The sequence below is a fragment of the Bombus pyrosoma genome, linkage group LG1 (assembly GCF_014825855.1).
Source record: "Bombus pyrosoma isolate SC7728 linkage group LG1, ASM1482585v1, whole genome shotgun sequence".
In the NCBI taxonomy this organism is placed as follows: Eukaryota; Metazoa; Arthropoda; class Insecta; order Hymenoptera; family Apidae; genus Bombus; species Bombus pyrosoma.
The window spans coordinates 2,375,311-2,399,346 of record NC_057770.1 but is presented as its reverse complement, the minus strand read 5'-3'; the positions used below and the strand labels follow the sequence as shown (position 1 = coordinate 2,399,346).

Genomic DNA, 24,036 nt, shown 5'->3' with positions numbered 1-24,036 from the left:
GATAAGCCGGATAAACGCGCGGAGGCTTGCTTAAATTCCCTCGATCCATCGGGGATGATCGCGCCCATCTGCTCGGATAACGCGCTGCGTGTTTACGCGCGTTCCACGCACATCGCGCCCGCTTTTTTTTCCGCCGAGCTTTAAGCTCGATGTCAGTCGCATTCTCGCGAAATCCCTTTGTCGCGCGGCATTACCGAAGGAAAACATGTTATCCGTGCGATTTCCCGCCTAATCCAGCTAACGCACCTGCTCTCCTATCGCTGCTGAAATTCGTAACGATGACGGCGTCTCGTCGCGTGGATTTTTTTTACGTGAAAATGGGTTTACCACTACTACGCTTACACGAAACTTTGACTAAAGCGTTCGAGCGACAAATTTCACGGACGTACAGCGTTCTCTCTCGTTCTCCTATTATCGACTCCATTTTCCAAAATCGACAACAACTGCCGCGAAGCGTAGCGTATATACGATGGAAAGAAAGTTGCAACGCTGTTGTCGGTGAAACGGTATAGATCAGCTTAATTCAGAGAGAACGAACGGAATAAATGCGGTCGAAGAGGAAAGGGTTGCATGCTTGCTCCTGTTCGCGGGACCAGCTCTACTCTCGAGGGTTAGGCGCGTGAACCTCGAGCCGAACGTTGCTCTGCGCCACCGTGAATATGGGTTAACGAAGGCAAAAAAGGAAAACAATTTTCGCATCAGCGTTTCGGCATTTAGCGGGCACCACACAATGGGACGTCGGCGGATAAAAACATTCGAGGCCAACGGCGAGAGAAACGAAGAGAAAGAATATAGAAAACGAAACGAAACGGAGCAGCGGTCAAAGAGAAAAAGGGCTACGAAAAACAGAGGGACGGAAATAGAACGCGGCAACGCCAATACCGTGTTTCCCTCTCCGCACGTTTTCACAGACTGCACAACCGGAATCCTAGCAGAAACTCCCGAACTATTTATTTCCGTTCGACGTCGCGCCGCTTATGTTTTCGTTCTCGTTTTTTCTGACCGCGCGAAATCCGACCACATGACGATCACCTTCTTCATGTACTTTTGTCAATCGTTGATAATTTTTATATCCTACGGATTATTTATTCATTCGATTAATTTTTTAGCGACATTTAACGAACTATCAAATCAGTTGACCAGTGACCAGTTATATCGATGCAGACGCGTTTGGTAACATTAACGTTTACGTTCATCGAAACGGAAACATAATTATACGTATAATAGAAGCGCGTTTGTATGAATATGTCGTGGACGGACATAATAGGAGTCTATCTGCAGCTATGCGAATTCAATTAGCGGAAGTTCATTTAATCACCGACTAAAATTTCAATCGAATAAATGAACTTCTACTATGCCCATTCGCTCTAATTCTCGTTAACTACGTACGAAACATTTAGGTACAATCAAAGCCCGGTGGCTCCACTGTTAAGCTAACAACATTCCCAAACACCTCTAACTCGATCTTCGAGCCAATCATCGTTCCCACATCCGTCACTGGACACCCACCGTACAGTATTACCTTGATTTACATGAGACCGCGTTACGATGCAGTTCGCAAGCGGAGCACGATCCCGTGGAAGTGTTCAAAGGTACTAACGACCGGGATACCTGGAGCAGTGCCAGCAGTCGAGTAACACGCCGCAGCTACGAGCGCAACCAGGACCGCGTGAATTTTTCCAACGAGCCTAATTAAGTCGCGTGGCAGTCTCGCAGTACCCTCGCCACCCTTTTGTTTTCCTTTCGAACTTTGCCGTGTCTGCGCACCGGCTCGCTGGACAACGTGCACCACAGTCTCCCTCCTCTCTGTCTCTTTCCCGTTACCGTTGCTGTTCAATGGCGGTTAATACGAGTTGGCAGGATAAACGTGCAATCGCGGAGCACCGTAATTATCGCGGAAACGTCCGTAAACTGCCGGAGTAACAATGATAATTGAATATAAGCAGAAGAGAGTGGCGGTCTTCGGGTTGCGCGTCTAAGCGCGCGCACGCACGCGTTGCACATGTCCGACGCATTACGCATAATTAATCCAACGATGGTTATCTCTTCTAACCTGGGTATCCGCGTGCGTTCGCGTTGAATAGAACCGACCGCGTGCGATTCTCCTTTCATCGCCGGTATACGAGGTTGCTCCGCCGCACGCGCGCTCTTCACATCGCGTCATCGATCCTCGTATTCTTTCCCGTCTTCGTTCCCTGTCTGTTTATGCACCGATGAATCCAGGTTTTCTCGCTGGTTCGCCGCGAAACGCGAAACACGAACCGTACCTCGATTCGCGTTGATTAGTCGTGTCAAGAGCGTGTCGTTTCAGCCCGTATGAACATGGAATGTAGAATTTGGAATAATAACTCTGGTATAGATTATTCATAGGGTAGTTGGTAATAATTCTGCCCAGGTTTTTTGTTTGTTAATGAACGGTATCGTTGAAAGATCAGAGGTACAGCCAGCTAAATGCAAGATTAAACGAGATAGTTTGTAATTTTAAGGCCGCTCTTAATAAGCAGGCCGCAAAATACGATAAAACGTTTGCCACATCCACCGGCGATAATTCACAAAAGGATAGCTACCCGCGAAACTCTTACGCTGGCGTAGTAAAACGTAGGGAACGCGCGTTTAGTGCGGCTGGTTATTGACTCGAAGCAGAAAAATTCCGAATTCGCGAGCACCCGCTCTTTACTCCGCGAAACGTTATTGTTTGCTCAGGCGGTCCCGAGCTAATTACATTCCCACGGACGCCTGTATTTGTACGAGCGTAACGATAATTGCGATAAACTCGATGACAACGTGATTTCCATCTCTCGAAAGTTCGCCGCGCGCGCCTACTCCAGCCTATCCGATACATGTACAATTGGCTACGCGCTGCTGGGCGCACAGCGTAATCTCAGGGGCGGCCGATTTTTCCCTCGACTGAATACGATTCCTTGGAAACCACCGCCGGAACCAGTCGCTGGCTCTCTGTATTTTTGAAGATCGGTAATCGAGTCCTCCGTAGTGCGGCCTCGCTCGCGGAACGCATTCCCGCGGCTTACAGCGCGCAGAAATTCTAAGAATCCGCCGGCGCTTATCGGATCGTCGAATCGGTTCGCTCCGCTTCGATTCTCGGCTCGATCTCCGCGAAAGAAACTAGAGAGGAAGCTTATTTTTAGAACTGTTTCCCCGATGATGCAAGAACAGTAATGAAATTGTGAATTAAGATTGCTTAAGACCACTTAAGAAGGTAGAAGAGTCGAGTAAAAATATTTATTAGGCGGCCGTGCAACCCTAACTCGTGAAACCGTGAGTCATACAATGTACATATCTCTAACCCTTCGTTATCCACTGCTAATTCACCGCTAGCAATTTTGTTTCGACTAGACAGGCATCCATCCCCTTTCCTAAGAGATAAATCAAACCTAATCATTGCGCGAGTCGCATAATTAGTATTATTACACTATCAGGCCAAAGGAACGAAATATTCGAGGGCAAAATATAAAACAATAAACAGATCATCGAATAAAACGAGCCATTGGTCTACGACAAAATTGACGATTATTTCGCGAAATCGTGAAAGGTAGGAAATCGGAACGAGTTCGTCGGCGGACCGCTAAAACGCGGCAGGATGGGAGGCAATCGCGATAACACGGCTGATCGGGCGCGATTCGGGATAATTCGGGAGGCCACTTAAAATCGTTTCGAGGCCGGTTTCCCCCAAGGGGTGAATGGCGAACGAACCACGATAACTAGGCCGGTTTGTCCCCAGTCGGTCGTTCCGGCGCGATTTCGCGACGTTTTCGAGCACGAAACGCGTTAATCGTCGACCGGACCCTCCGCGAGACGAATCAGGCGTACGGAAGCTCCGTGTTCCAGACGCGAAACCGCCGCTGCAACTGGGGGGCGCGATCGACGCGAAATTATTTGTTGAAAATCACATTATCCAATGAACACGTGGGGCCTCCGGTCGTCCGCGTACCCGTCGGATTTGCAGGTTTCAATTTTACACCCAGACGCATTTTAATGCGGCCGCGGAAACCCCGAACGCAATCGCCATTCCCCGGTGCAATTAAAAATAATTGCGTATTCGCGTGCTACGCGAATTGCCGCTGGCTCGCGGAACCACAGCTCTGCTTCCAGGCTAGGCGTTAGCGTGGCACCGGCTCGCGCTTGCCTGATGAGTTTTGTTTCGTCGATGGACGATGCGCTGTGAGCTTGATTAGCCAGTTATTTCCTGCCTATGGGATTCGTGCGTAGCTTGAAAGGATCGAAATAATCGACGGTTTGTTGCAGGCTGCGCGTGCTCTTGAAATTGTTTGATGGATTTTGAGTGTATTGTTAAATAGAGGCCGTATAATAAATCGACGAGATCTGTATTGCTTGTTACGTCGGGATACTGTTCATTGTTGGATCGAACGACCCGCGTTGTTCGAAATATTTGCCTAACGAGCGAAGGACACCGCCTCGTGTTTCCACGCCGCAATACAGGGAATTAAACGGATTTTCAGGCAGTTCCGCGTTTAACGACAGTCGCTTAAAAGCAGAAACCGTAGAAATCACCGCCGCGGTCAACGTAGCGTTCGTTTCTCTTTTCCCTCTACCTTTTTGTTTATTCATTCGCGTCGAACGGAACGGTCATGCGGTCATGGAAGCCATAATGTCCCCGCAAACGTAAGAATTACGGATTATGGCATGCGCCGCAGACGTAAAAATTGCGCGGTTCGCGTTGCTTGATTTTGTTTCGACTCGGGGTTGCAAACGAATCGTTCTCGCCATCCCTCTTTTTCTTTTTCCCGGCGTACAGCCGCAAAGAAACCAGTACGCGTGCATGCGTGGTGCGTGCACCGACACAAAAGCTCCGCAGCTTTGTTCGCCGCATGCAACTCCGCGTATTACAACAATTACTCCTTTGAATCAGTCGCCTCCCCGGCTTGTCCCGATTGTTCGCCGTCCCGATTTTCCACTCTGCCACTTTGAAACAGGCGCTGTCGAGACCTTTGCGCGACTTTGTCCCCTTTTACACGACGACAGCCGAATACAGAAAAATCAACATATGCTCGCGACGAACAATCATATTCATTAACCAATACACGTGTTTCGCATACAATTCGCTACCAGCTACAGCGTTTATACCATACTAACGAAAACGGGGTGAGAGCAGTTCTCCGATTCGTAACCTCCAACGATACTAGATTGTGATTTACGTAAAATCAATTACGGTGGACCACCGGTTTCGTTTTATCCGATCAGGAAAGTTCGAAGGCCAACCTGATTAACTCCATTCCTGCAAATTCTTCGGGTTCACTGTCGAGAAACGTAATTAAAAAATAATGTTCACAATGTCTTCAGTGTTTGCACTTTGTAATTTATCAAGCTGATCGGTATGGTTTTTGAGCAGCTCGTATGATATAATAATCAACGAATGATAATTGATTTACACTTTCAGATTAACCGACTATTCATTTATTCGGCCAGTGGTTCAGTCTTACAGAGGCAGGAGGTGCGTTGCATAAATAATTTGCATTAAATAAAAGCGAGGATCGTATTAACCGTCGCATACAAGAAGAATCTGATTCCGAATCAACTGGCAAAACACCAGCCTTTCACCACATTCGCGACACATCGTCAGCTTTGCGGCAGCGTAAATCGCGGTACAACCAGAGGAAGGCTTTTCTATCGCGTAAATGGAACGCGTGTCTTTCCGTCGACGACGCCGACGTTCCCCGTTGCCGTGCTCGGCGTAACGTCTTCCTTTTGCTGCATCGTGGCATGCATGCACGTCACGGAACGCGAGCTGCCAGCCGCGCACGTGCACCGCGGCGGAAAGCCGCGAGAGGACAATTGGAAACGGGGTCACGTCAGAGGACAAGATGGAGCGGAATAAAAAGGAGTTCCCCGACGGGATGTGTTGCGGTTAAATTTTATTTTCGCATAGAAAACCTGCCGAGATCGCTGCTACTGTATCTGGCTGCGGGAAGAACGAACGTTTACCGTTCCAGGAGAACGGCGGCACGATCGATCTTGTCCATTTCTTTCGATAGAATCATGGTAATCGTTCGTAGACCGATCCTCGCGAGGATAACGCGTTTCTGGATTGAGTTCGTGAAATTTTGATCAACGTCTATTTCCGGTGTGCCGTCACGAAGATCGGAGCAGCCAGAGACGAAGAAAGAGAGAGAGAGAGAGAGAGAGTAGAGTAGAACGAAGTAAGAGGCAGAGGGAAAGAGAAATTCTCTTACAGATTGGCGGACAAGGGACGGAAAACGAGCAGGGTAGAGGGCGTAGCGCGGCATTTGAGTGGCACGGGGAAGCGACACGATGGAATTTCAGAAATTGCGCTTGACATTTTCACGTGCATCGCTATATACCCGTTCCTCCGCGGCACACCAACCCCTTGCTGTCCCTCCCAGTATCTGCACCTTCGTTGCAGCTTTCTATTTTCACCCGTGGAGGCGTCGACAATGCCTGCCTTCCTTCTAGTCGATCGTTCCTTGCGAAACGATCGAAACACCCTGGAATTTATCGGCACAGATACTAACAGATACCGAGAATATTGGAAAAATTAGCCGTCGATAGATATGGTGTATCGTGTATAGGAATGTACCGAATTAGGATAGCAAACAAGATAACGAATTTTAGGATACGCGAATAGTAGAATCGGCGAATATTTTTCATACGAGCCGATTCTTTTCGAGCACGCTGGTCGATCCGCCCTTCCATGCTGCTCTGTTCCCTTTTACCCGATTACTTGGCTCCGTTGGAGCGCGCGATCCTTTCATCGGCAAGTCCGGGGAGGAAATCGACAGTCTGAAAATACGATCGCCAGGATCCAAGAGAAAGGAAAAAATTTAGTGGTCGACAAGCTAGCGACCGATTCTCGTTCCAAACATCTTCCGACTCGTACGTATCAGAAATCGGATGTTACTGTAGGTAGCAGAGATGAAAACTGCCAAGTGCTGCACTCGATTATCGAAGCGGAGTGTTTCTGGCTTGGACAGAACGTGACCTTTTTTTTTATTATTATTTTTTTACCATAGTACAATCCCAAACTTGTATTATTACATGGAACTGTTCGATTTCACGAATCGGCGCGACATTTTTCCCGCGAAACGAATGGACTCGGCGGGTCGAGGTAGTTTCGGCAAATCTTGCGGAATTTTTCCACGAGAACCTTCAGGAGAATATCCTTTTCATGGTGCTCGCGGCTACGTTTCGAGAGACGAGCGTTTCAACACGGTGCACCGAAAATGCGAGCAGACGAGGCGGAAGCTCGCTAAAAAACCGAGAGAAAGCGTCGATTTGTTTCGCAATCCGCGTCATGCGGCGCAAATAGGCGGCCGAGAGGGTCGCGAGAGGACGGCTGTAAAATACTTACCAGCGAATACCGTGAAACGCTGATAATTTCAAAGAGGACCAACGGCACAGAAGAAACGAGCGAGTGAAAAGGGTAAAAAGAACGGGGAAGACGGAAAAGGGGAAAAGACGAGGAGGACGTGCAACGTAGCGAAAGACCGTTCTCACTGTCAATGGCGGAATGCCTGAAGTTCCAGAGTGGTCGAGCGTGGCGCATCGTCGAGAAAAATAAATAGAATCGAGTAGTCCGCGCGGAAAGAGAACGGAACAAAGAAACAATTAAAAGAACACACGGGGGCGTTTCTAACTTGCGAGACAAAATAATTAAATTCGCTGCCACCGTTGACGAGTCTGTCGTTCCGCGGCACGCTCTTTTTTGGCTCATTAAACGCGACGTCTTTTCTCTCTGTGCCGCTGTAGAAGTATGGCCGATAAGAGAAAGAAATAAAGTGATAAAATTATTAATAAAAATTGCACGGTATAAGGACCGCTCGAGAATGTTCAGCGCCGAGGGAAAACGCTTTCGAATTGACACAAACGACGAGGATGAATCGCTATATAGCCTCGGTATTACGGAAAATATTACCGGAGAGGCAGAGAAATGGGACGAAAAAGGGCGGGGGTAACGATTGTATTATTCGGCCCCTTTTAGAAAATTCTGCCCGATCTTCGTGTTCCGAGTACGCGATCCCGGCTTTGGGCTCTACCTTCATGAAACGAGGGCTCACTTTTCACTTAAGAACGCCAAGGGTTGGCCTCCCCTTTCTTCCCTTCTCTCTCTCTCTCTCTCTCTCTCTCTCTCTAACTGCATGGCATTATTCGTTATTACCGCGTGCGTGATGCGAGCAGGGCAAAACGGTATCGCCGATAAATCTCAGGGAACAAACCGGAGAGACCAGCCAGATAAAGTCTGGCTGGATATACGAGCGTACGAGAGCAACAATCTCACTCCGTCTCTCTTTTCTCGTGGTTCTCGTGACTGGAGGGTTCTTCGTCTTCTGCCGTTTCTCTGGTCCAGTTCACCCCCGGCTATAAGATTTCCGTCGGGACAGCAGCCGGCGGAAGAGCACGGAGGCCTACGCGGAGTTAGACGCGGAGAAAGGAGCTCGAAGTACTTCTGACGAAGAAAAGAAGCGACTTCAGTGACTTTGCCGCGGGTTTGCTCCGGCGGCGACGAGAATAACGCGCGTTAAACCACCTTCGACCTCCTATTTCTCGTCGTCCAACTCCCGACTCTCGTCGATCCGCCACGTCTCAGGCCCTTTGAAAAATGTACTCGCTTCCACCGTCTACCGCGTTCAGCCGCCTGCTCCACGCTCTATACTCCACCTTATACGCTTTTCCTCTTGTTTATCCCCTTTGCTGGATTTTACTATCTCCAAAGTAACAACAAACTCTTCGATCTTAAGAGACACCGATGACATACCGAACGGTAATCTCGATTAGATCCACGATAGATTACCACAAATCTCTTCTAAATGGAAAGAGGGTGACGCGAACCCTATTTAGGGGGTCTATTTCCAATTGCCAGCATTCTCTATCGCGTTCTGCCGCTAAGCTATTCGTGGGTTGGCCCGTATGAATAGGAACGACGTCGAAACGGGCCTCTGCGAATTCCGGGCTTCCGCGCGATAAATCCTCCGCAGCAACGTCTATTCCGCGTTACATCTAATGATTCCGGTTCGCTGGCTCCCTCTTGTTCCGTGCGCGACATTAACCCCGTCGACATTATATGGCGTGTCTGAATGGCAGTAACGATTCCCTTAAAACAATTTATGCGCATTGATTAATAGGATAAAGCTCTCGAGAGTCGTGGGCCCGAGAAGGGAACCTGGCCGAGGAAGCGAGCCGAGGGGAAGAGGACGTCGGAGGTCTCGCAGCCACGGGGAGACGATAGGGCGAGATATCGAGTACACGCAGCGCGAAATGCAAGGGACCGTGAAGCCATCAATTTAAATGTGCATTGGCGCCGGATCGGTCGTCGAGAGGCTTAAATTCGGCAGAACGAAACGGTTGCCGCTCTTCGCGGAGTGGAAGAAAAGGGCCGGTAGGTATTGCCGGGAATACGAGGAGCTTTTAATCCACCTTGCCGACTCTTCGATACGATTAATCCCAGGCGCGGAGTACAGGGAATTTATTATAGGCTCCGCCTTCTCGAAACCGTGCGGGCGGCCCTGTATCTCAGCTCGCGAAACCAACTGCTCTCGAATATTTTTCTTCCGCTTTTTCTCCTTATTAAGGACGGATTTTCGACTGCAGGGACACGGAACATTTCCTATTCGCTTACCTGACGCGCGAAAGATTCAGAACGGAGGATTATGTCGCAAAGGGTTTCGCTCTCGGCTCGTGTTCAACGGGCATCGAACGAGTGTCTTTAAAATTAAATTATCCAACGTGAATATCAACTTCTAATTCTTCGTTTAAAGTCTTGCGATATGGTTCACCGTACGATATAAGGTATTCTCGTTTCTTCCGTGAAGGAATAATTAAATCTTCGCGAATATTCCGGACACTGTCGACGACGAATCGTTATTTTTAATTTCCTGCCGCGCTTCACATTCCTCGGCTTTTCACGCTACCACTGGTGTAACGATATTTTTGCGACACAGGAAATTGGAACGTTCTTCGGAGATCTTGTAAATACCAGACAACAGCGCGATGTCTGAATATCTCGGATCGAATTCCTGGCGGATCTCTCGGATGCACGGAGAACCTAACCTGGCCCGTATTTCCGAAAACAATGATCCGCAGTATTGCGGTTACGTGCAAGAGAGCGCGATACACTCGATACACGGTAACCGGGGAAAACCAGTAATGTGTACACGGCACGGTTCCGTGAACACACAGAGCTGCGGGGGCGTATGAAAGCTCCGAAAAGCAGAACTGCATTACGGGCCTGCAACGGCGGCGGTGTCAGCGCAGATGCATTAACTCCGCTCACACGTTCAAGCGCAAACACACGCCGACCGATCTTGTACAGTGTTTCTTTCGACCGCGATCCGCTAATCCGTTTCGACTGTCTCGTTTCGCGTCGATAAATCGACTAATTATTGCGCCGACTCGCACGTCCCCGATGGCTCTCCCTTCGCGTCTTTTTTCTCTTCGATCTCCTCTTGCTCGGCGAGAATTTGTTATTGGTCGCGACCGATAGTTGGTACTTTTACTTGTTCCCTCCTTCGTTTCGATCAGTCGAGCTTGATCACCGAGGTTGTTTAAGATTCTTCGAGATCGTATCAGATTTCAATTAACCCCTTGGTAAAAGGGATTCCTCGAATCGCTGCCAACGCTCGTATTTGGCCACAGGGGCAGATTAGATGGAATCGTACCATTCTCCTAACCATGGCACGTAATTAAAAGCCAAAATATCAGAGACTCGTATACGACGCGGAAGAACGTAGGGGAAGGAAGATATAGAAAGAAGAATTTTCATCTAGATGCAGCGGCGCGCAAAGTGCAGCATCTCGGCTGCCTTTAATGAAACGATCTTATCCCTCGTCGTATATATTCGTCCCTGAGGTTCCCTACACCCTCGTTGCCCGTCGGAGGGAGCGACGTTAGATCGGAGATAAGATACGACAGAAACGCGCGTATCGAATCGTGTCGAACAAATAATTCGGCAAAGTTGTTTCGGTCAACTACAAAGAGAACGCGAGTCGGAACGAAGAAGGGCGAACGAGCGAAGGTCAAAGGGAGAAAACGAGAAGAGACGACGACGTGGAAGAGTAGAGTGAGTATGGTACACGTCGGGAACGTAGTAGGGTTATTAATTTTGTGACGGTGGCAGTGGCGTAACAAAGCCATCTGGCGTAATGGGTTTCTGCTCGAGCCGATTACAAGCTCGTGAGTGGAAAAGAAAGAAACTAAGGCGCACCAGTACCGCGTAGATTAACTCTCATGAACGTGGGCAAAATTTCATAAACGCAATTATATATCTAATCCGACATCTAATATCTGTCTGAACGATCAATGGACTCGTACAGTTATTGTCGAAGAAGAAAATTGGTATCAATATTCGATCGAAAAAATACGTTTATCTGTGTAATCTCGCGAGATTACAGTGTATCAGGCGCGAGATTCCGATTTCGTTTCTATTTCGAGGTACTCTGGGTGCCTCGTTATGCGTTCTGATTTCACGGGCTGCTAGGAGCCAGATCGCTGAAAGAAATCCAACGTTGGCGATCGAGAACCTATCGAGACGATTATAACGCGGCGGCACAGCAGATGCGATTCGTATTCCAGCGATTCGATCGTCGATAGTAATTCATGCCCATTTCTGCGGTCCACGGACGGGTTGCGGTTTTGATTTGCAACCGGTAAATGGAATCACGCATCTTCGATGGCGTCTCAGCCCGTAATCGAGACGAGCATCGGGGAAACGCGATGATCCTTCTGTTCCACGGCGTCGAGAATCGACTCGCGTTGCATCCTGTCCCCGCGAATCGTCTAGAAGAAACAGGAAGCCGTGTAATCAAATCAATTTCGCGCCCCGTGTGCTACACAGCCTCTTTTTGCAGCCTCCAATCGATCCATGCCCTTCTACTGTTTTATTTTTTACACCGCCGCTTCTCTTTGACTAAAAATAAGACGTTGAATTGGAAAAAATCGAATTTATACGTTGACTCGCCAAGATGTGTATCTAAACATGATGGGAAACTTTCCGATCTATATCGCATGTGTTATGTACGACATTTTGAAATTTTATTAACACCGTGACAAGACAGAGGCTGCTACCGGGGCCGAGCGTACAAAGAAAAATATGGATACGTTGTTGGGAAAAAAATTCGCTCTGCTTTCGCTTCTTACAATTACGCGTTGTTTGGTTACACGATCCAAAGTGTCTATTACGACATGGTCGGTCGACGTCGTCTTTCCTTGTCCTTCGTGACGCTAGCTAGGAAGACGAGAAACGATCACAGCGTGAGAAGGGTATTTTTCATAAACTACTATCGAGGAGAACAAGTTTCGTGAGGTGATAAATATTCAGTGGACTCGGCTAGATTATTCTTCGGCTTCTTGTTCGGTAATGGCGTCGTGATTGACATGTAAATCATAAAATATCTTTTTATACTTCCCTCCATGGGACACCATTAAGTCTGTTCGCCCCTCGGCCAACCAACCAACGTTGCTTCGTAGTTACAGACAGAGCAATAAACGTCCTTCGTACACGGTATAAATAATCATTGATACGACGATAGGCCAGTCATAATTAAGTAAACCGGTGATATACTCGAAAATCGTAAAACGAAATGGAAATTTATGCCATCTAGAGAGACATAAACTCATCTCGGGAAGGAAAGGTAGGCGAGAGTAGATTCTCTTACGATTACACGCGTGTTGTTTAGATTTTTATTACACGGTAATCCTGTTTAATACTTTCGTTTAAAAATTCCATTAGTATCTGTTAGTTTTACAAAAACGATGGAGGACAAGATTAACTATTGGAAGACGATAAATCTTTCAAAATTTCTCTCGTGGAGAAATCACGGGGATGAAGAAGCAAAAGTGGGTATCAGAAGAGAGTTGGAACGCCAGGGTGGAGGCTGGGAAAGCAGAGGCCGGTAAACGCGAAGTAACCAGGGACCACCGACCACTTTGCGTAATTACCAGCTACCCGACCAGGACCGTAGTATTTAATCGGGCTAAAGTGCAGGCCCACTCTCCCTTTCTCTCTCCCTTTCTCTCTCCCTTTCTCTTTCTCTCTCTCTCTCTCTTTCCACTTCTCTTTTTCACTTTCTACCTTTGCGATACGTCTCTTCTCGTCCACCTTCCATCGCGAATCTCTACCTTTTCTCTCTCATCCATGCGACTTTTCGTTGATGTAGTACGGGCACCCCGAAAAAAAAAGCGGTGAGGTCGGAACGCGGTGTAGCGTAAGGACGGATCCTCGTTGGTTCGGAGATGCCCAAATATTTGAGCGGGAAAATGATATTTCCCCATTTGGCAATTCATGTGGCCCGGGACGACGATTCCGGAGGATGGGAACATAGGAATTTTGGCGGAACCGGAAGCATTCTTTTCTTTACTCGAGATTCGACTCCATCAAAAATTCTCTTCCCCTTTTCACGATCCCTTTCACGCTGCTCGTTCCCTTCGTTGTGTAAAGAGATACGAACGAAGGGACTCGCGATCCACCTACGATTCTTTTTCTCGCTTCCTGCCACTGTAAAAGTCGCCGAGAGAATAGGTTCGGTAATTTGCGAGAGGCGGTCGAAAGGGAACACGAAAAGAAATTTCGAGGTTCGGAGCACTTTCGAGACCGAGGAGCTGGTAACAACGTTCGTAATTGGTTCCAGGGACGGAAGCAATTTCCCTATTGGACCGGGGATGATCGGCGATTACAAGGACGGTCGAAAAACGTTCGTCCAGAGTTCGTGACGTACCTTCGCGAAGAAAAATTCTAGGAAAAAGGAAAGGCGCCACGAATGGAAAGAGCGTCTCGCATGGTGATAGGGGGAAACCGAGTTTCCCGCTCTGCTGGCTAGATTAAAACCGTAATTACGAGAAGAATGGCTCGCTAAGAAATAGTCATTGCACATAGCCAACGGTCAGCCAAGAAAATTACAATTATTTCACCGCGGAGACGTTCTTCGGAGTCGCCACCTTTGTTCGTTCTTTTCATTCCCTTGTATTCTTTCGGTTTTACGTTCTATCTTTGTTAATCACGCCTCGCCCTCGTGTCCAAGTCCAACCGTCTCCCAAAGATTCATCTCGGTAAAAATGTCCTCTATATTTTCCTCTGCCTACGAACAACGAATTCGAGATCGAGCTTCTCTCGACTCGCTCGATTCCTCCTGCCTTTCCCCTCCGTTCATCCTTACCCGTTTCTCCTTCGATTCCGCACAGTCTTCATTGCATTTTCATGTCTTCGGGTGTTCCATTTCTCGCGCGTCACCCTCATATTTATGCAACGAACCCCGTTGTTGAACCACAATCCTAGATTTTATACAGCGTAATTGTTCGGGATCACGGGAACCACGAGTCGATGATTCACCGTTCGGCTCGAGCCAAAGAAAACAAGCAAACGTCTCCTCCTATTTTTCCAAGGAGAGAACCGTTCCAAAGATTCAATTTGCCCACGTTGCTTTTGCTATTAAAGAGAGGAATTTCCAGAAGTCGCAAGTCGCGACCGAAGGGAAGAAAGAGATGGATGGATGGATGGATGGATGGATGGATGGTATTTAATTTTTCAGGAGGCGGTCGAAATTTCCAGGACCGTTGAAAATTTGCGAAGTCGTAACCCGTCACGAAAGGGATGAGAAATTCGAGCTCACGTTCCTGCGCTTTCTTTTTCTCACCAGAGAAACCTCCTCCACCTCCTGGCGGCGCTTCCACTGTCATCGGCGAAGCCTTCATCGCATTTTCATGTCGCCGCGTGCACCGTTGCTTGCGCGCGGTTCCCTCATATTTATGCAACGGTTGCACGACCGGACACGGATCTCGCCAGGGAAATGTTTTCCGCGCTCGTTTTTCTCGGCGAAAAACGCTCGCCGCCATCCTCGTTCAAAGGCGGCTTCCGCGTTTACGCGCTCGGCCTTAGTTTAAAATTCAGGTGCGAAAAAAAAGAGGTGGAGGACCCACTCGGTCGGTCCTGCTCCTCTTTCGCTTTCTCTCCCGTTCTTTCTCGTTCTCGTTCATCGTCGCGTCTTCCTTTCTCTCGCTGTGATTTCGAGATGGATCGTACGTGTTGCGAATGGTACGTGTGCGCGTATCGCGACAAACTGAGAGGCCGATGCTGCTAGCCATTTTTTTCGTCACCGATGGTAGCGTAATATATCAATTCGTTTAAAAAAGGGAAAGGAAGGGGGAGAAAAAACGGATTGGATTACTTCGATAGAGAAGCGTGACGCTCCTTTTTTAATCGACGCCGAATATCCACGATGTTTGAAACGTTAAGAGAGCTTGAAAGAGGTCTGGAATAGTGGTCTCGCGGGTGGTAAAAATCGTCAGAAGTGCATCTTCGAAGACAGCTTTATCCGGTGCACATGTTTACGATAGACGGCATGACGAATCGGCTATTTTCGAGCGACACACGTACCCTTAAGGGCACTTCTCCTTCTTTAGGGCGCGCTTTTAGGAGTGCGTTAAGCAGTCCGGTTAAAAGAGTCCGAACCAAATGAATGTACGGTTAGACTCTCCATTACCCCGACTAATAGGGACACGTGACCCATTCAGTCCGGAGAATTTCGGTACAATAGACGGTCGGTTTTCTGGAATTTTTCTTCACCGATGGCTCGGGTATCTCGGACTGGTTAACTCGGAGATAAACCGAAAATAACTCGAACGAAGATAACGCTGAAAGTTTTTGAAACTTATGCGACTTTTATACTTTCGGTCGTCCAGATTTTCTCGTATTTCTCAGACATAGAAGTGAAGAAAACGACGTATTCCGAACAATTCACATTTACAATCGTTGGTTCAGCCGGCGCCGCGTTTTTCATGGTTCACCGGGGCGGGCTGCGATCGATCGCCGAGAGTGGAACGAATAAAAGCGCGCGCGTACACGAACATCGTATCCCGGTGGCTCGCCTATATTCCAAACGTATCGGGAAAACTAAGCGATAGCAGGCGGCAGAAGGAACGAGATCGGCCCGCGTAACTCAAGCTCCGATGTCAGCTATACATGAAACTCAATCACATTTTTTAGCATCTTCGTCGGATCGTTTATTACGCGCACGGGTGCGTAATATTCCATGGAAACGATCAATTATTCGACGCGAGAAGGCAACGTGTACAGGCAGACAGAGAAGAACAGGAAGGCCGAACCAGTACACTCTGTATTACCCTGTGTGCACTAGTACGAATTCTCCGCTATCAAGTATCGTTCAAAAATTGCCCAAAGGAATTCGATATTCGTGAAATGTCGGCTAGACGACTGTGACGAACCGTACGCGTATTCGTTGAAGCCGCACCGAGTGCAGCGGCAGTTATTCACGTCCTATGATCTTCGATACGCGCGTTTTCCCGCAGCAAACATTACGAACCAATATCTATTTGGAAATTCATTGACATACAAAAATGCTTGACAAACGAAAAAAGAGAAAGAAGAAGAAAAAAAAAGCGAAAAGAAGATAGAAGGATAGCCGTCTTTGATCGGTGTATCGGTGTATTTTCTGCTTCCTCCATTGCTTTTTCTGTTCTTCTTGTTCACCGTGTCTTTATGTATATCGTTCTCACCGACGCTTTCTCCCTGCCCTACTGGCTCTCTGCATCGTGCACGTTCACGGTCTCGCTCGTTGAATAGATTAAACGAATACACGTCGGTAAGCCGGCGTAACGTCGTTCGTGGATTCGAACGTGAATTTCAACCGTGAAAATATGCCCGCGCTCTTTGTAAGTACACAGGCCGAGACGCGCAGGCAGGATAATCCGCCGAAACGAACAAACTCGTTTCCAACCGCTTCTTCCGACCCTACACACCACTCGACATAATGCTAGATTATGGTTAGAGGTTGGTCTGCTACTCCTCCTCTTCTCGTTCTTTCGTCGAGGCTGCCGCTCCACTTCGTTCCTCTTCTCTACGCTTTCGATCGCACCTCAGACTCGCGTTTTCGACCATCTTCGAATATTCCAAGATCTACCCTTCAGACGTCGACCGTGTATCAAATTTAGCAGGATCGAGAATTTTCCCAACTATATGATTCGCAGAGAGAAATAACGATGTGAGAGGCGAAATTGATGACACTGTGAAGCGTTTGTAGATCGCAGGTTGAACGAGAGGAACGTGGCAGCCTTGGATTCCGTCAGCTCCGGCGAGGATGGCTGTTTGAACAGCCTGTTTCGAACTCGATGAACGTTCGAGAAACAGAACGTGTAGTATGAGTAAACAGCAGCTTCTGCGGCTAAGGATACACGTACCTTAATTTCGCTTGCTCCGTCAATACTAAATTTTATCCAAGACTACCCAAGACGCTTCAGGAGTTCCTTTATCGTTATAACAATGTCATCTTTCGCGCGTATGTCGACGACATAACACTTAAGGAAAGACAATATTATCTAGAATTTAATTACGCCCTTTACAACTTTCCGACCCTGTCTACTTTTGCGAAATTGAACCATCAATTTCGTTGAAGGCAGCGTTGATTAATAACACCCTTCGCACGATAGCTGTGAATAAAGGGGGTGGTCCTCTAACTTGAAGGGGTGACAATTTCCGGCACTCAAGATCTCGGCGAGTAATTTGCAATGGAACAGGTGAAAGTCTATCGTGTTATCGTGGCACGGAGCGAAAACGTTTCGAAAAACGTAAAACCACGCGAACCTTCGACACAGGCGGCGGCCCCGTCGAATCGAGCAACGACGCGTCAAAATTGATTTTCGACCGATTGCGCCGCATTGACCTCTGACTTCATTAAGCACGGCCGCGCCTCGCGTTTCGAATTAATTATACATTCGGTTTTCGCCCGGCGGCCCCGCATCGCGAGAGATAATACACCTTCGGCGCTGCGCTTTTGCGCGTATTTTCCTGAAATTGACCGGAGGTCAGCCGCGTTCTATATGGCAGCGATCGACAAGATCGGCGAGATCGATTCGCTTCCTGGTTCTGTTGTTCGCGAAACCAGCTGCCGTGCAATCATTAAGTCCTCCCAAACCAGCCAACCCATTTAGCTGCTCCGCGTTACACCAGTTACGCCTATATGTACTATGATTTCAATAGAGAAATCAAATTTTCCTGCGTTCGAATTACAATTTGAAGTTATCTTTCAGCCTTTCGTGCACGTTGTTGTGAATCGCCAACAGCTGTACTTTGAATCGTTACTAATTAAACGAACCAACTTATTCTGAAATTTAGTGCTGCGTGTCTTTCGCAAAGAGATAAAAAGTAATATGTTTATACGAGATCGATACATTTCTTCAATAGAGATAATGAAACATCGATTCAGCAATTATTTACAATCCCAAGCTATCTTTAGCGCTTCGTAGTTTAAAATCTAACTAAGTAATTAAATGATAAAATGAAGCCGTTCGAAATCCTATCGCATTCTGTCTACCTTACAAATAGATAACGAACAATGTGTCTCTATTATCGATAACAGATACACCAGCCTCAGGAGCATTCGGTCCTTAGTAAAAATAATCATAGAATAATAACTATTTTCTCGGTGTTGCTTAAATCACCGATGCAAGTACATGGATAAAGCTAGATAACGCGATAAGATCTATCAATAAATCCAAGCAGCAACCTATACGAGGAAACAAGGCTTCCCTGTATCGGTTCCAAGCATCGATCCTCATATCCTTGCAACACTTCCCACGCGTTAGCAACGGCGTGCCATGCAGAAATGTTACAGTCCATGCAAGGAAAGATAGGCAGGGGGAAAAAAGGCGGGCGTCCTTAACGACGTTCGACGAACAGCCATAAAAAGACCATGTACGTATATAAAGTGGACTTTGCGACTTCCGCGATCTCGAACACCACCATCTCACGTGCCTAGTAATCCGCAAAGGTAGCGAGCTCCGTTTCACGGTAGTTAGCGCGCGTCGCGATACGCGCACGTCCAAGACGTGCGATCCTACCAATTATTAATAGTTGGCCGTATATCGGTACTCGTTCGCCTTATACCGTGGTGGATGGCGCGAAATTTCCAGTGCCTCGTAATGCTTTCGAGCGAACGCAACTCGCCTATATATACACACGTATACCCGAACCATTAATTACAACTCATTAGGAGAGCAACTGCCATCCGTCCCTAGCAGCCTGTGAATCACTCTTAATCATTTCATCTACAGTTCAACTACGATGACTACTGTTGTCGACCCCGACTCGTGATCGCTGTAGCGTCTCACGAATGTATTTCAATATTTAGCGTCGAAAAATTTCTGTAGATATATATTGCGTATCGCACGAGTTGCTCATCAATTCCACGAATTAAGTTGCATAGGAGAATGACGATCGCAAACGTTCAAAAACACTCTTCTTGTTTCTTTTTTTAATTTAACATTATTCACGCTATTTAATGCGAAACCGACGATCTTTTCGGAAGCGGAGTGGATCGATTTGGCTATTGAGAGGATCGTACAAAACATTTTGAAATTTCGTTAATTTCATTTTCACCCCTGTGATGGCATTCGATTATCGTTGTTACGTCGATAAAGATTTGAAAGCAATCTGAAAACCTATGTAAAAGTCAGATATTTAGTAGAAATATATATTTACAATATACGTTCGAATACTTTCGTGAGCCACTGTACCTCCTCCTCTTTCCGTGGTATAACCATAACGGTAGTTGCGCTTTTTATTGTGTCCATGTACGTAATGTGTGTTTCTCTTTGTTCTTTTGTGTTTCATTTTGTTGCAACCTCTTTGTGAAGTGGCGAGTGTATGGGGGGAGTAAAAATTGGAGTGAGGTAACCGGGAGTTCACGGATTATTGCCACTTAAGCGAGCAACGCTAATCGATGTGACGAATCGCCTCGAGTTACGCCCGCTCTGCTGCTTATTGCTTCGTTAGGGAAACCGATCGCGGGTAATGTATCGTGTCGCCGCGAATTGATCGGCGATCCCGTCCTTTATAATTAAGTTATCGCGGCAGCAACTCGGCAGCGGTCCTCAAACGTATGTTTACCGTTTCGCTGTTGATTCAGGACCTAATTCACGATTTAACTCACGATTGAATAGAAAATTGAACGTACGAAGAATTGTTCGTAGGAAAGAACTAGTTACTTTTCATGCGAGATGAATACGAATACAGTGACGAGGGAAAAATGAGGGAAAACTCTCTGAGAGCGTTTGCTCGTTTGGACGATGCCGTGAAATCGTCTGATGTCAACTGCGGACAACGATAACTGCTGACAGAAGTCAAGAAGAAACGGACGAACGATCGAGACACGAGAACAGGGTCGAACAGCCTTTGTCGCGAATTAGTTTCCGTCTCGTTTAAAGAACCGTCAGCACAAACGTTTTCTTCTCGTCGTACAGATACAGGGACAATGTTTCATGGCGATCGTTCATTTGCGCGACACCTCTCCCGCGATCGAATACGCACGGAGGATCGTCCGCGTTGAGATTTCCTCGATGCATATCGTGTCACACGAAATATTTTTTCCGTCGTGCATTAAGGAACGAACTCGACGACAATTAAACGCCAATCCATACGGCAATTGTCTCACCCACGTAGATCGTTTCCATTCCGATAAAGAGATAAAAAGCTGCGCACGAAGAGGTACGATTTACCTGGTGTTCGGAATAGCCATCGAATTAGCGAGCATAGTTAACCGATGGCTAAGACCGCGCTATAGTTGTACGGGATGTTTCGTACTATCTCCATACCATTTCCAATTAATTTTACAACGACAGAACAACGCTAATTGGACTAGAAATAATATTCGTCGTTCACCAGCGCGGCCGAGCAACGCATTGTGTTTATCAATTACACCTGGCACCGCAACGATACAGTCGGTCCGTTATTGTTTCTCCGGCAATGGTTTCGCGTCGATGCAGGCTGCGGGTTTCGAATAATTGCACGGAAAATGAAACCGACAGAAGAACGGAGGAATCTACAAATACGTGTCAGTGCCACCCACTTCCTAGCAAAAGAGCACAGCCTGCGCGTATAGTGCGTTAAGCGTCGAAGTGGCGTAAATAACGACTAGTTTTTCCCCCCTCTTCGTCGTCCAGTAACGCGGGATCCACTCGATGGACAGTTTGTGGAGGAAAAAAAAAAGCGGTAGTTCGTTAAAGTGCGTTCTCACTGGTGTTCACAAACTATTCGCGCGCATGTTCGTGAAATATGATTCTCTGAAGCATATACATACAATAAAAAGTCTTGCAAATAGGACGTAGCAGATGTAACAGCGTAAAATATTTTTGTACGCTTCAAGAATTATTTGTGGTTACAAACAAGCGTTGGGAAAGAAATCGTAGAAAATTCGTAAGATGTTTGCGAAGATTTTGCGACCATTGTTTACGGCCGCCATTTGCTAGTAAATACGCACCTTTAAACTAACCAATGTGGTCGAAATAGGGAAAGGCTGTCGTCTATGGCGCAAACAAGTCCCGTTATTTAAAGGCCATTAAGGCGTCTCTATTGACGACAAGGTTCTTTGACTTGTTGTCAGACTCGAAAAACGCATTCGTAGGAAATCTTGGAAGGCCGAGCGTCGCAGGAATAGAAACGAAAAGAGTGGCGAACCGTGTTTTTTTTCCTCCCCATTGACCGAAAATTTGTTTGCTCTCTGTCCTCCGTTTCTCGATGCTTCGTAGCGTTCTCTTTCAGCCGGTAAGATTTACGAGCCGAAAAACCATCGCGCTTAGAAACGAGAATTCTTCAACGTCAGGGGTAATTAAGTTCCGCAGGAATTTCGATAACGGATGGTTGCCCGAAGTCATTAAACTTCGGAGAGTTCACCTGTAGGTTAATTCGTGACATTCGAATTTAGATTGTCTCCGCTGAATACTAAGCGAAAAGTGGTTTGTACTTCGTCGAGCGACGCTCCTCGACCCATTCGACCGATGTCGGTTTTTTCAGATCTTCGCGTGGTACGGATCGATCGTGATCGATCTCATATCGCGAACGAACGAGAGAAACAATTTTTTCCATCCGTTGCCGTAAAACTCTGCACCCCCATCGGGCAAGTTCGCTAACTTCTTTCGATCGGAACGAAGTTTCGATCCCCTTTTCGGCGCTGTCGTTACTCCATTTGATCGTAATCACTCGATTCGATACGGTCGACTTAGCCCCGGGACTGCGCTCGCTCCATTCCATATTCTGCTTTCGTCCGTAAATCTTCGAACTTGTTTGAAAGCCCCGCTCTCTCTCTCTCTCTCTCTCTCTCTCTCCCCCTCTGTGTCATGTTTTCTCTTTTTAGCGTGTCTGGAAAGGCAGAGATAGAGAAGGAGAGAAAGTCAACAGAGGGCGGTAAAGTTTCGAACGTGTGAAGCTCAAAGGAACAAAAATAAACGTCGAAATAATTCTGGCTGCGCGATCTCCGGGGGCTTTCGAATAAAGTTTTTAATATACGAGCTTGTACGTTCAAAGCCTCGAAAACGTTTCTATTCATTTTCAGTCGCCCCATTGTTCTTACCCTCCCTTAGCTACTGTTTCCAATTCTCCCTTCTCCCTCCGTATCTTTTTATCTCTACATCGATCCGCTATCAATGGTTGACCGAACGTGTAAAAACTTCATTCGAAAAGTCGTCCATCCACGTACACGCTGATGATCATAGTCAGTCACGATGTTTAATGGACGATTCTGAAGGAACGACGCGACATCGACGAGCCTCTCGCCGACCCTTCCTAACCGACGAAAGACATTTCCTCTCCGTTCGAAGGCAAGCGAACCGAGGCTAATCCACGATATCGTTCGTACTTCATTAAGGGTCATTTCCAACGGACCGAGAAGCGATTCGTGATTTATCGACTCGATCCACTTTATTCGATTCGCTCCCGCAGTTTCTCTCCCGGCCGATTCTCTACGAGTTATTTATTCGAATCGATTGCACGCACAGCGACCTCGATAACGTACGCGTAGCAGCTCGCGCGGATCGCTTATTCCATGTCGCGATCCCGCCATTAATTAGGGGGAGGGAGTAGGAGGGAGGACAATCTGTACGTGCTCCGGGAGCGCTCGTTGCTTTCAGACGAAACAAATTTTTCTTACGTGTCTTTTTATCGTAAAAGGAAAGTACGTACGAACGTTTCGTTTCGTCTCGAAGGAAGAGAAAATATTTCACGTTCGAGATGTTCTTCTATTCGACGAACAGTCAAAAGGAATATTACGATACTTGTACGCAAGTGCGTCGAGAACAAAGTCGTGTTTCCCATTGCGTTTTAGCAACGGCACGAGCCACTCGCGTACGAGCATCCGACATTCCCAGTCGCCAGGATCGTTCTCTTTATTTACCCGTTGAAACGCGTAGAATGCAGCCATTGAAGGAAGGTTTCTCAAGCGGCGCCGCCCGATTCCGGTATCTTCCTGCACCGCCCGGAACACATTTCCCTCTGTCAGGAGAACTTACTGGGCCGAGACTAATTCAAGATATCGTTTCTACTTTGTTAAGGGCCATTCTCCGTGAAGCAGCTCGATACGTGATTTACCGTTCCGCCGGCCGCACGAATTACCTTCTCGTGGTGTTCGTCGTTCGTGTGCCGGCAACTGTCGACCAGGTTCGAAAAGGCCCGTAACGAATCAATTCCTCTTATTGTCCAACACCTTCGACTTTCCCCTTCGTCTACGGAGAGACGTGGCGCGGTCACGAAGCTTTCCACCATCTATCCTCCACCTTCCTCGTCGAAAACAGCGAGTCGTAATGAAGCTGTGTTCGATCCGAGCATCCCAATCCGCGATGATAAAGGGAGAGAGCGATTTAATCGAGAGAGTCTAAGCCGCAAATGAACCGAGTAGAACTCGTGGCGACCACGAGCGATCGTCGGCCGAAGGGGTGGTGGAAGACGAGGGCTGCAGGGTGATGACGGCGAAACGAAAGGGAAGATAGAGGCAGTAAGTAGTTGGATCTGGAGAAATTGACGAGGAGCAAGAGCGCTCCAGCCGGACAAGCGAAGGAGACAAAGACGGGGAAAGGGGGTTCGATTAGCGGCTGCGAAAGGGAGAACTTAAATATAATCTTCCGACCTCCACGTAATCCGACTCCTTCCACCGTTTCCTCCTTCTTTCATCGACTACGAGAACGATCCTTGTCGCTCGCCCACGCACGCACCCCCACCCCTCGACACCTTTCGTCCTCGAGGTCCTTTTTACCCGGGCTACCGGGACGTGG

The 24,036-nt window shown here is 47.5% G+C and overlaps 1 protein-coding gene across 8 annotated transcripts in view; it reads right to left on the bottom strand.

Annotated features, from left to right (window-relative positions):
- The window catches only part of LOC122567462 (latrophilin Cirl-like), a 365,088-nt gene that overhangs the window by 232,463 nt on the left and 108,589 nt on the right, over window positions 1-24,036 (bottom strand). The gene's annotated exons all lie outside the window — the stretch shown is intronic.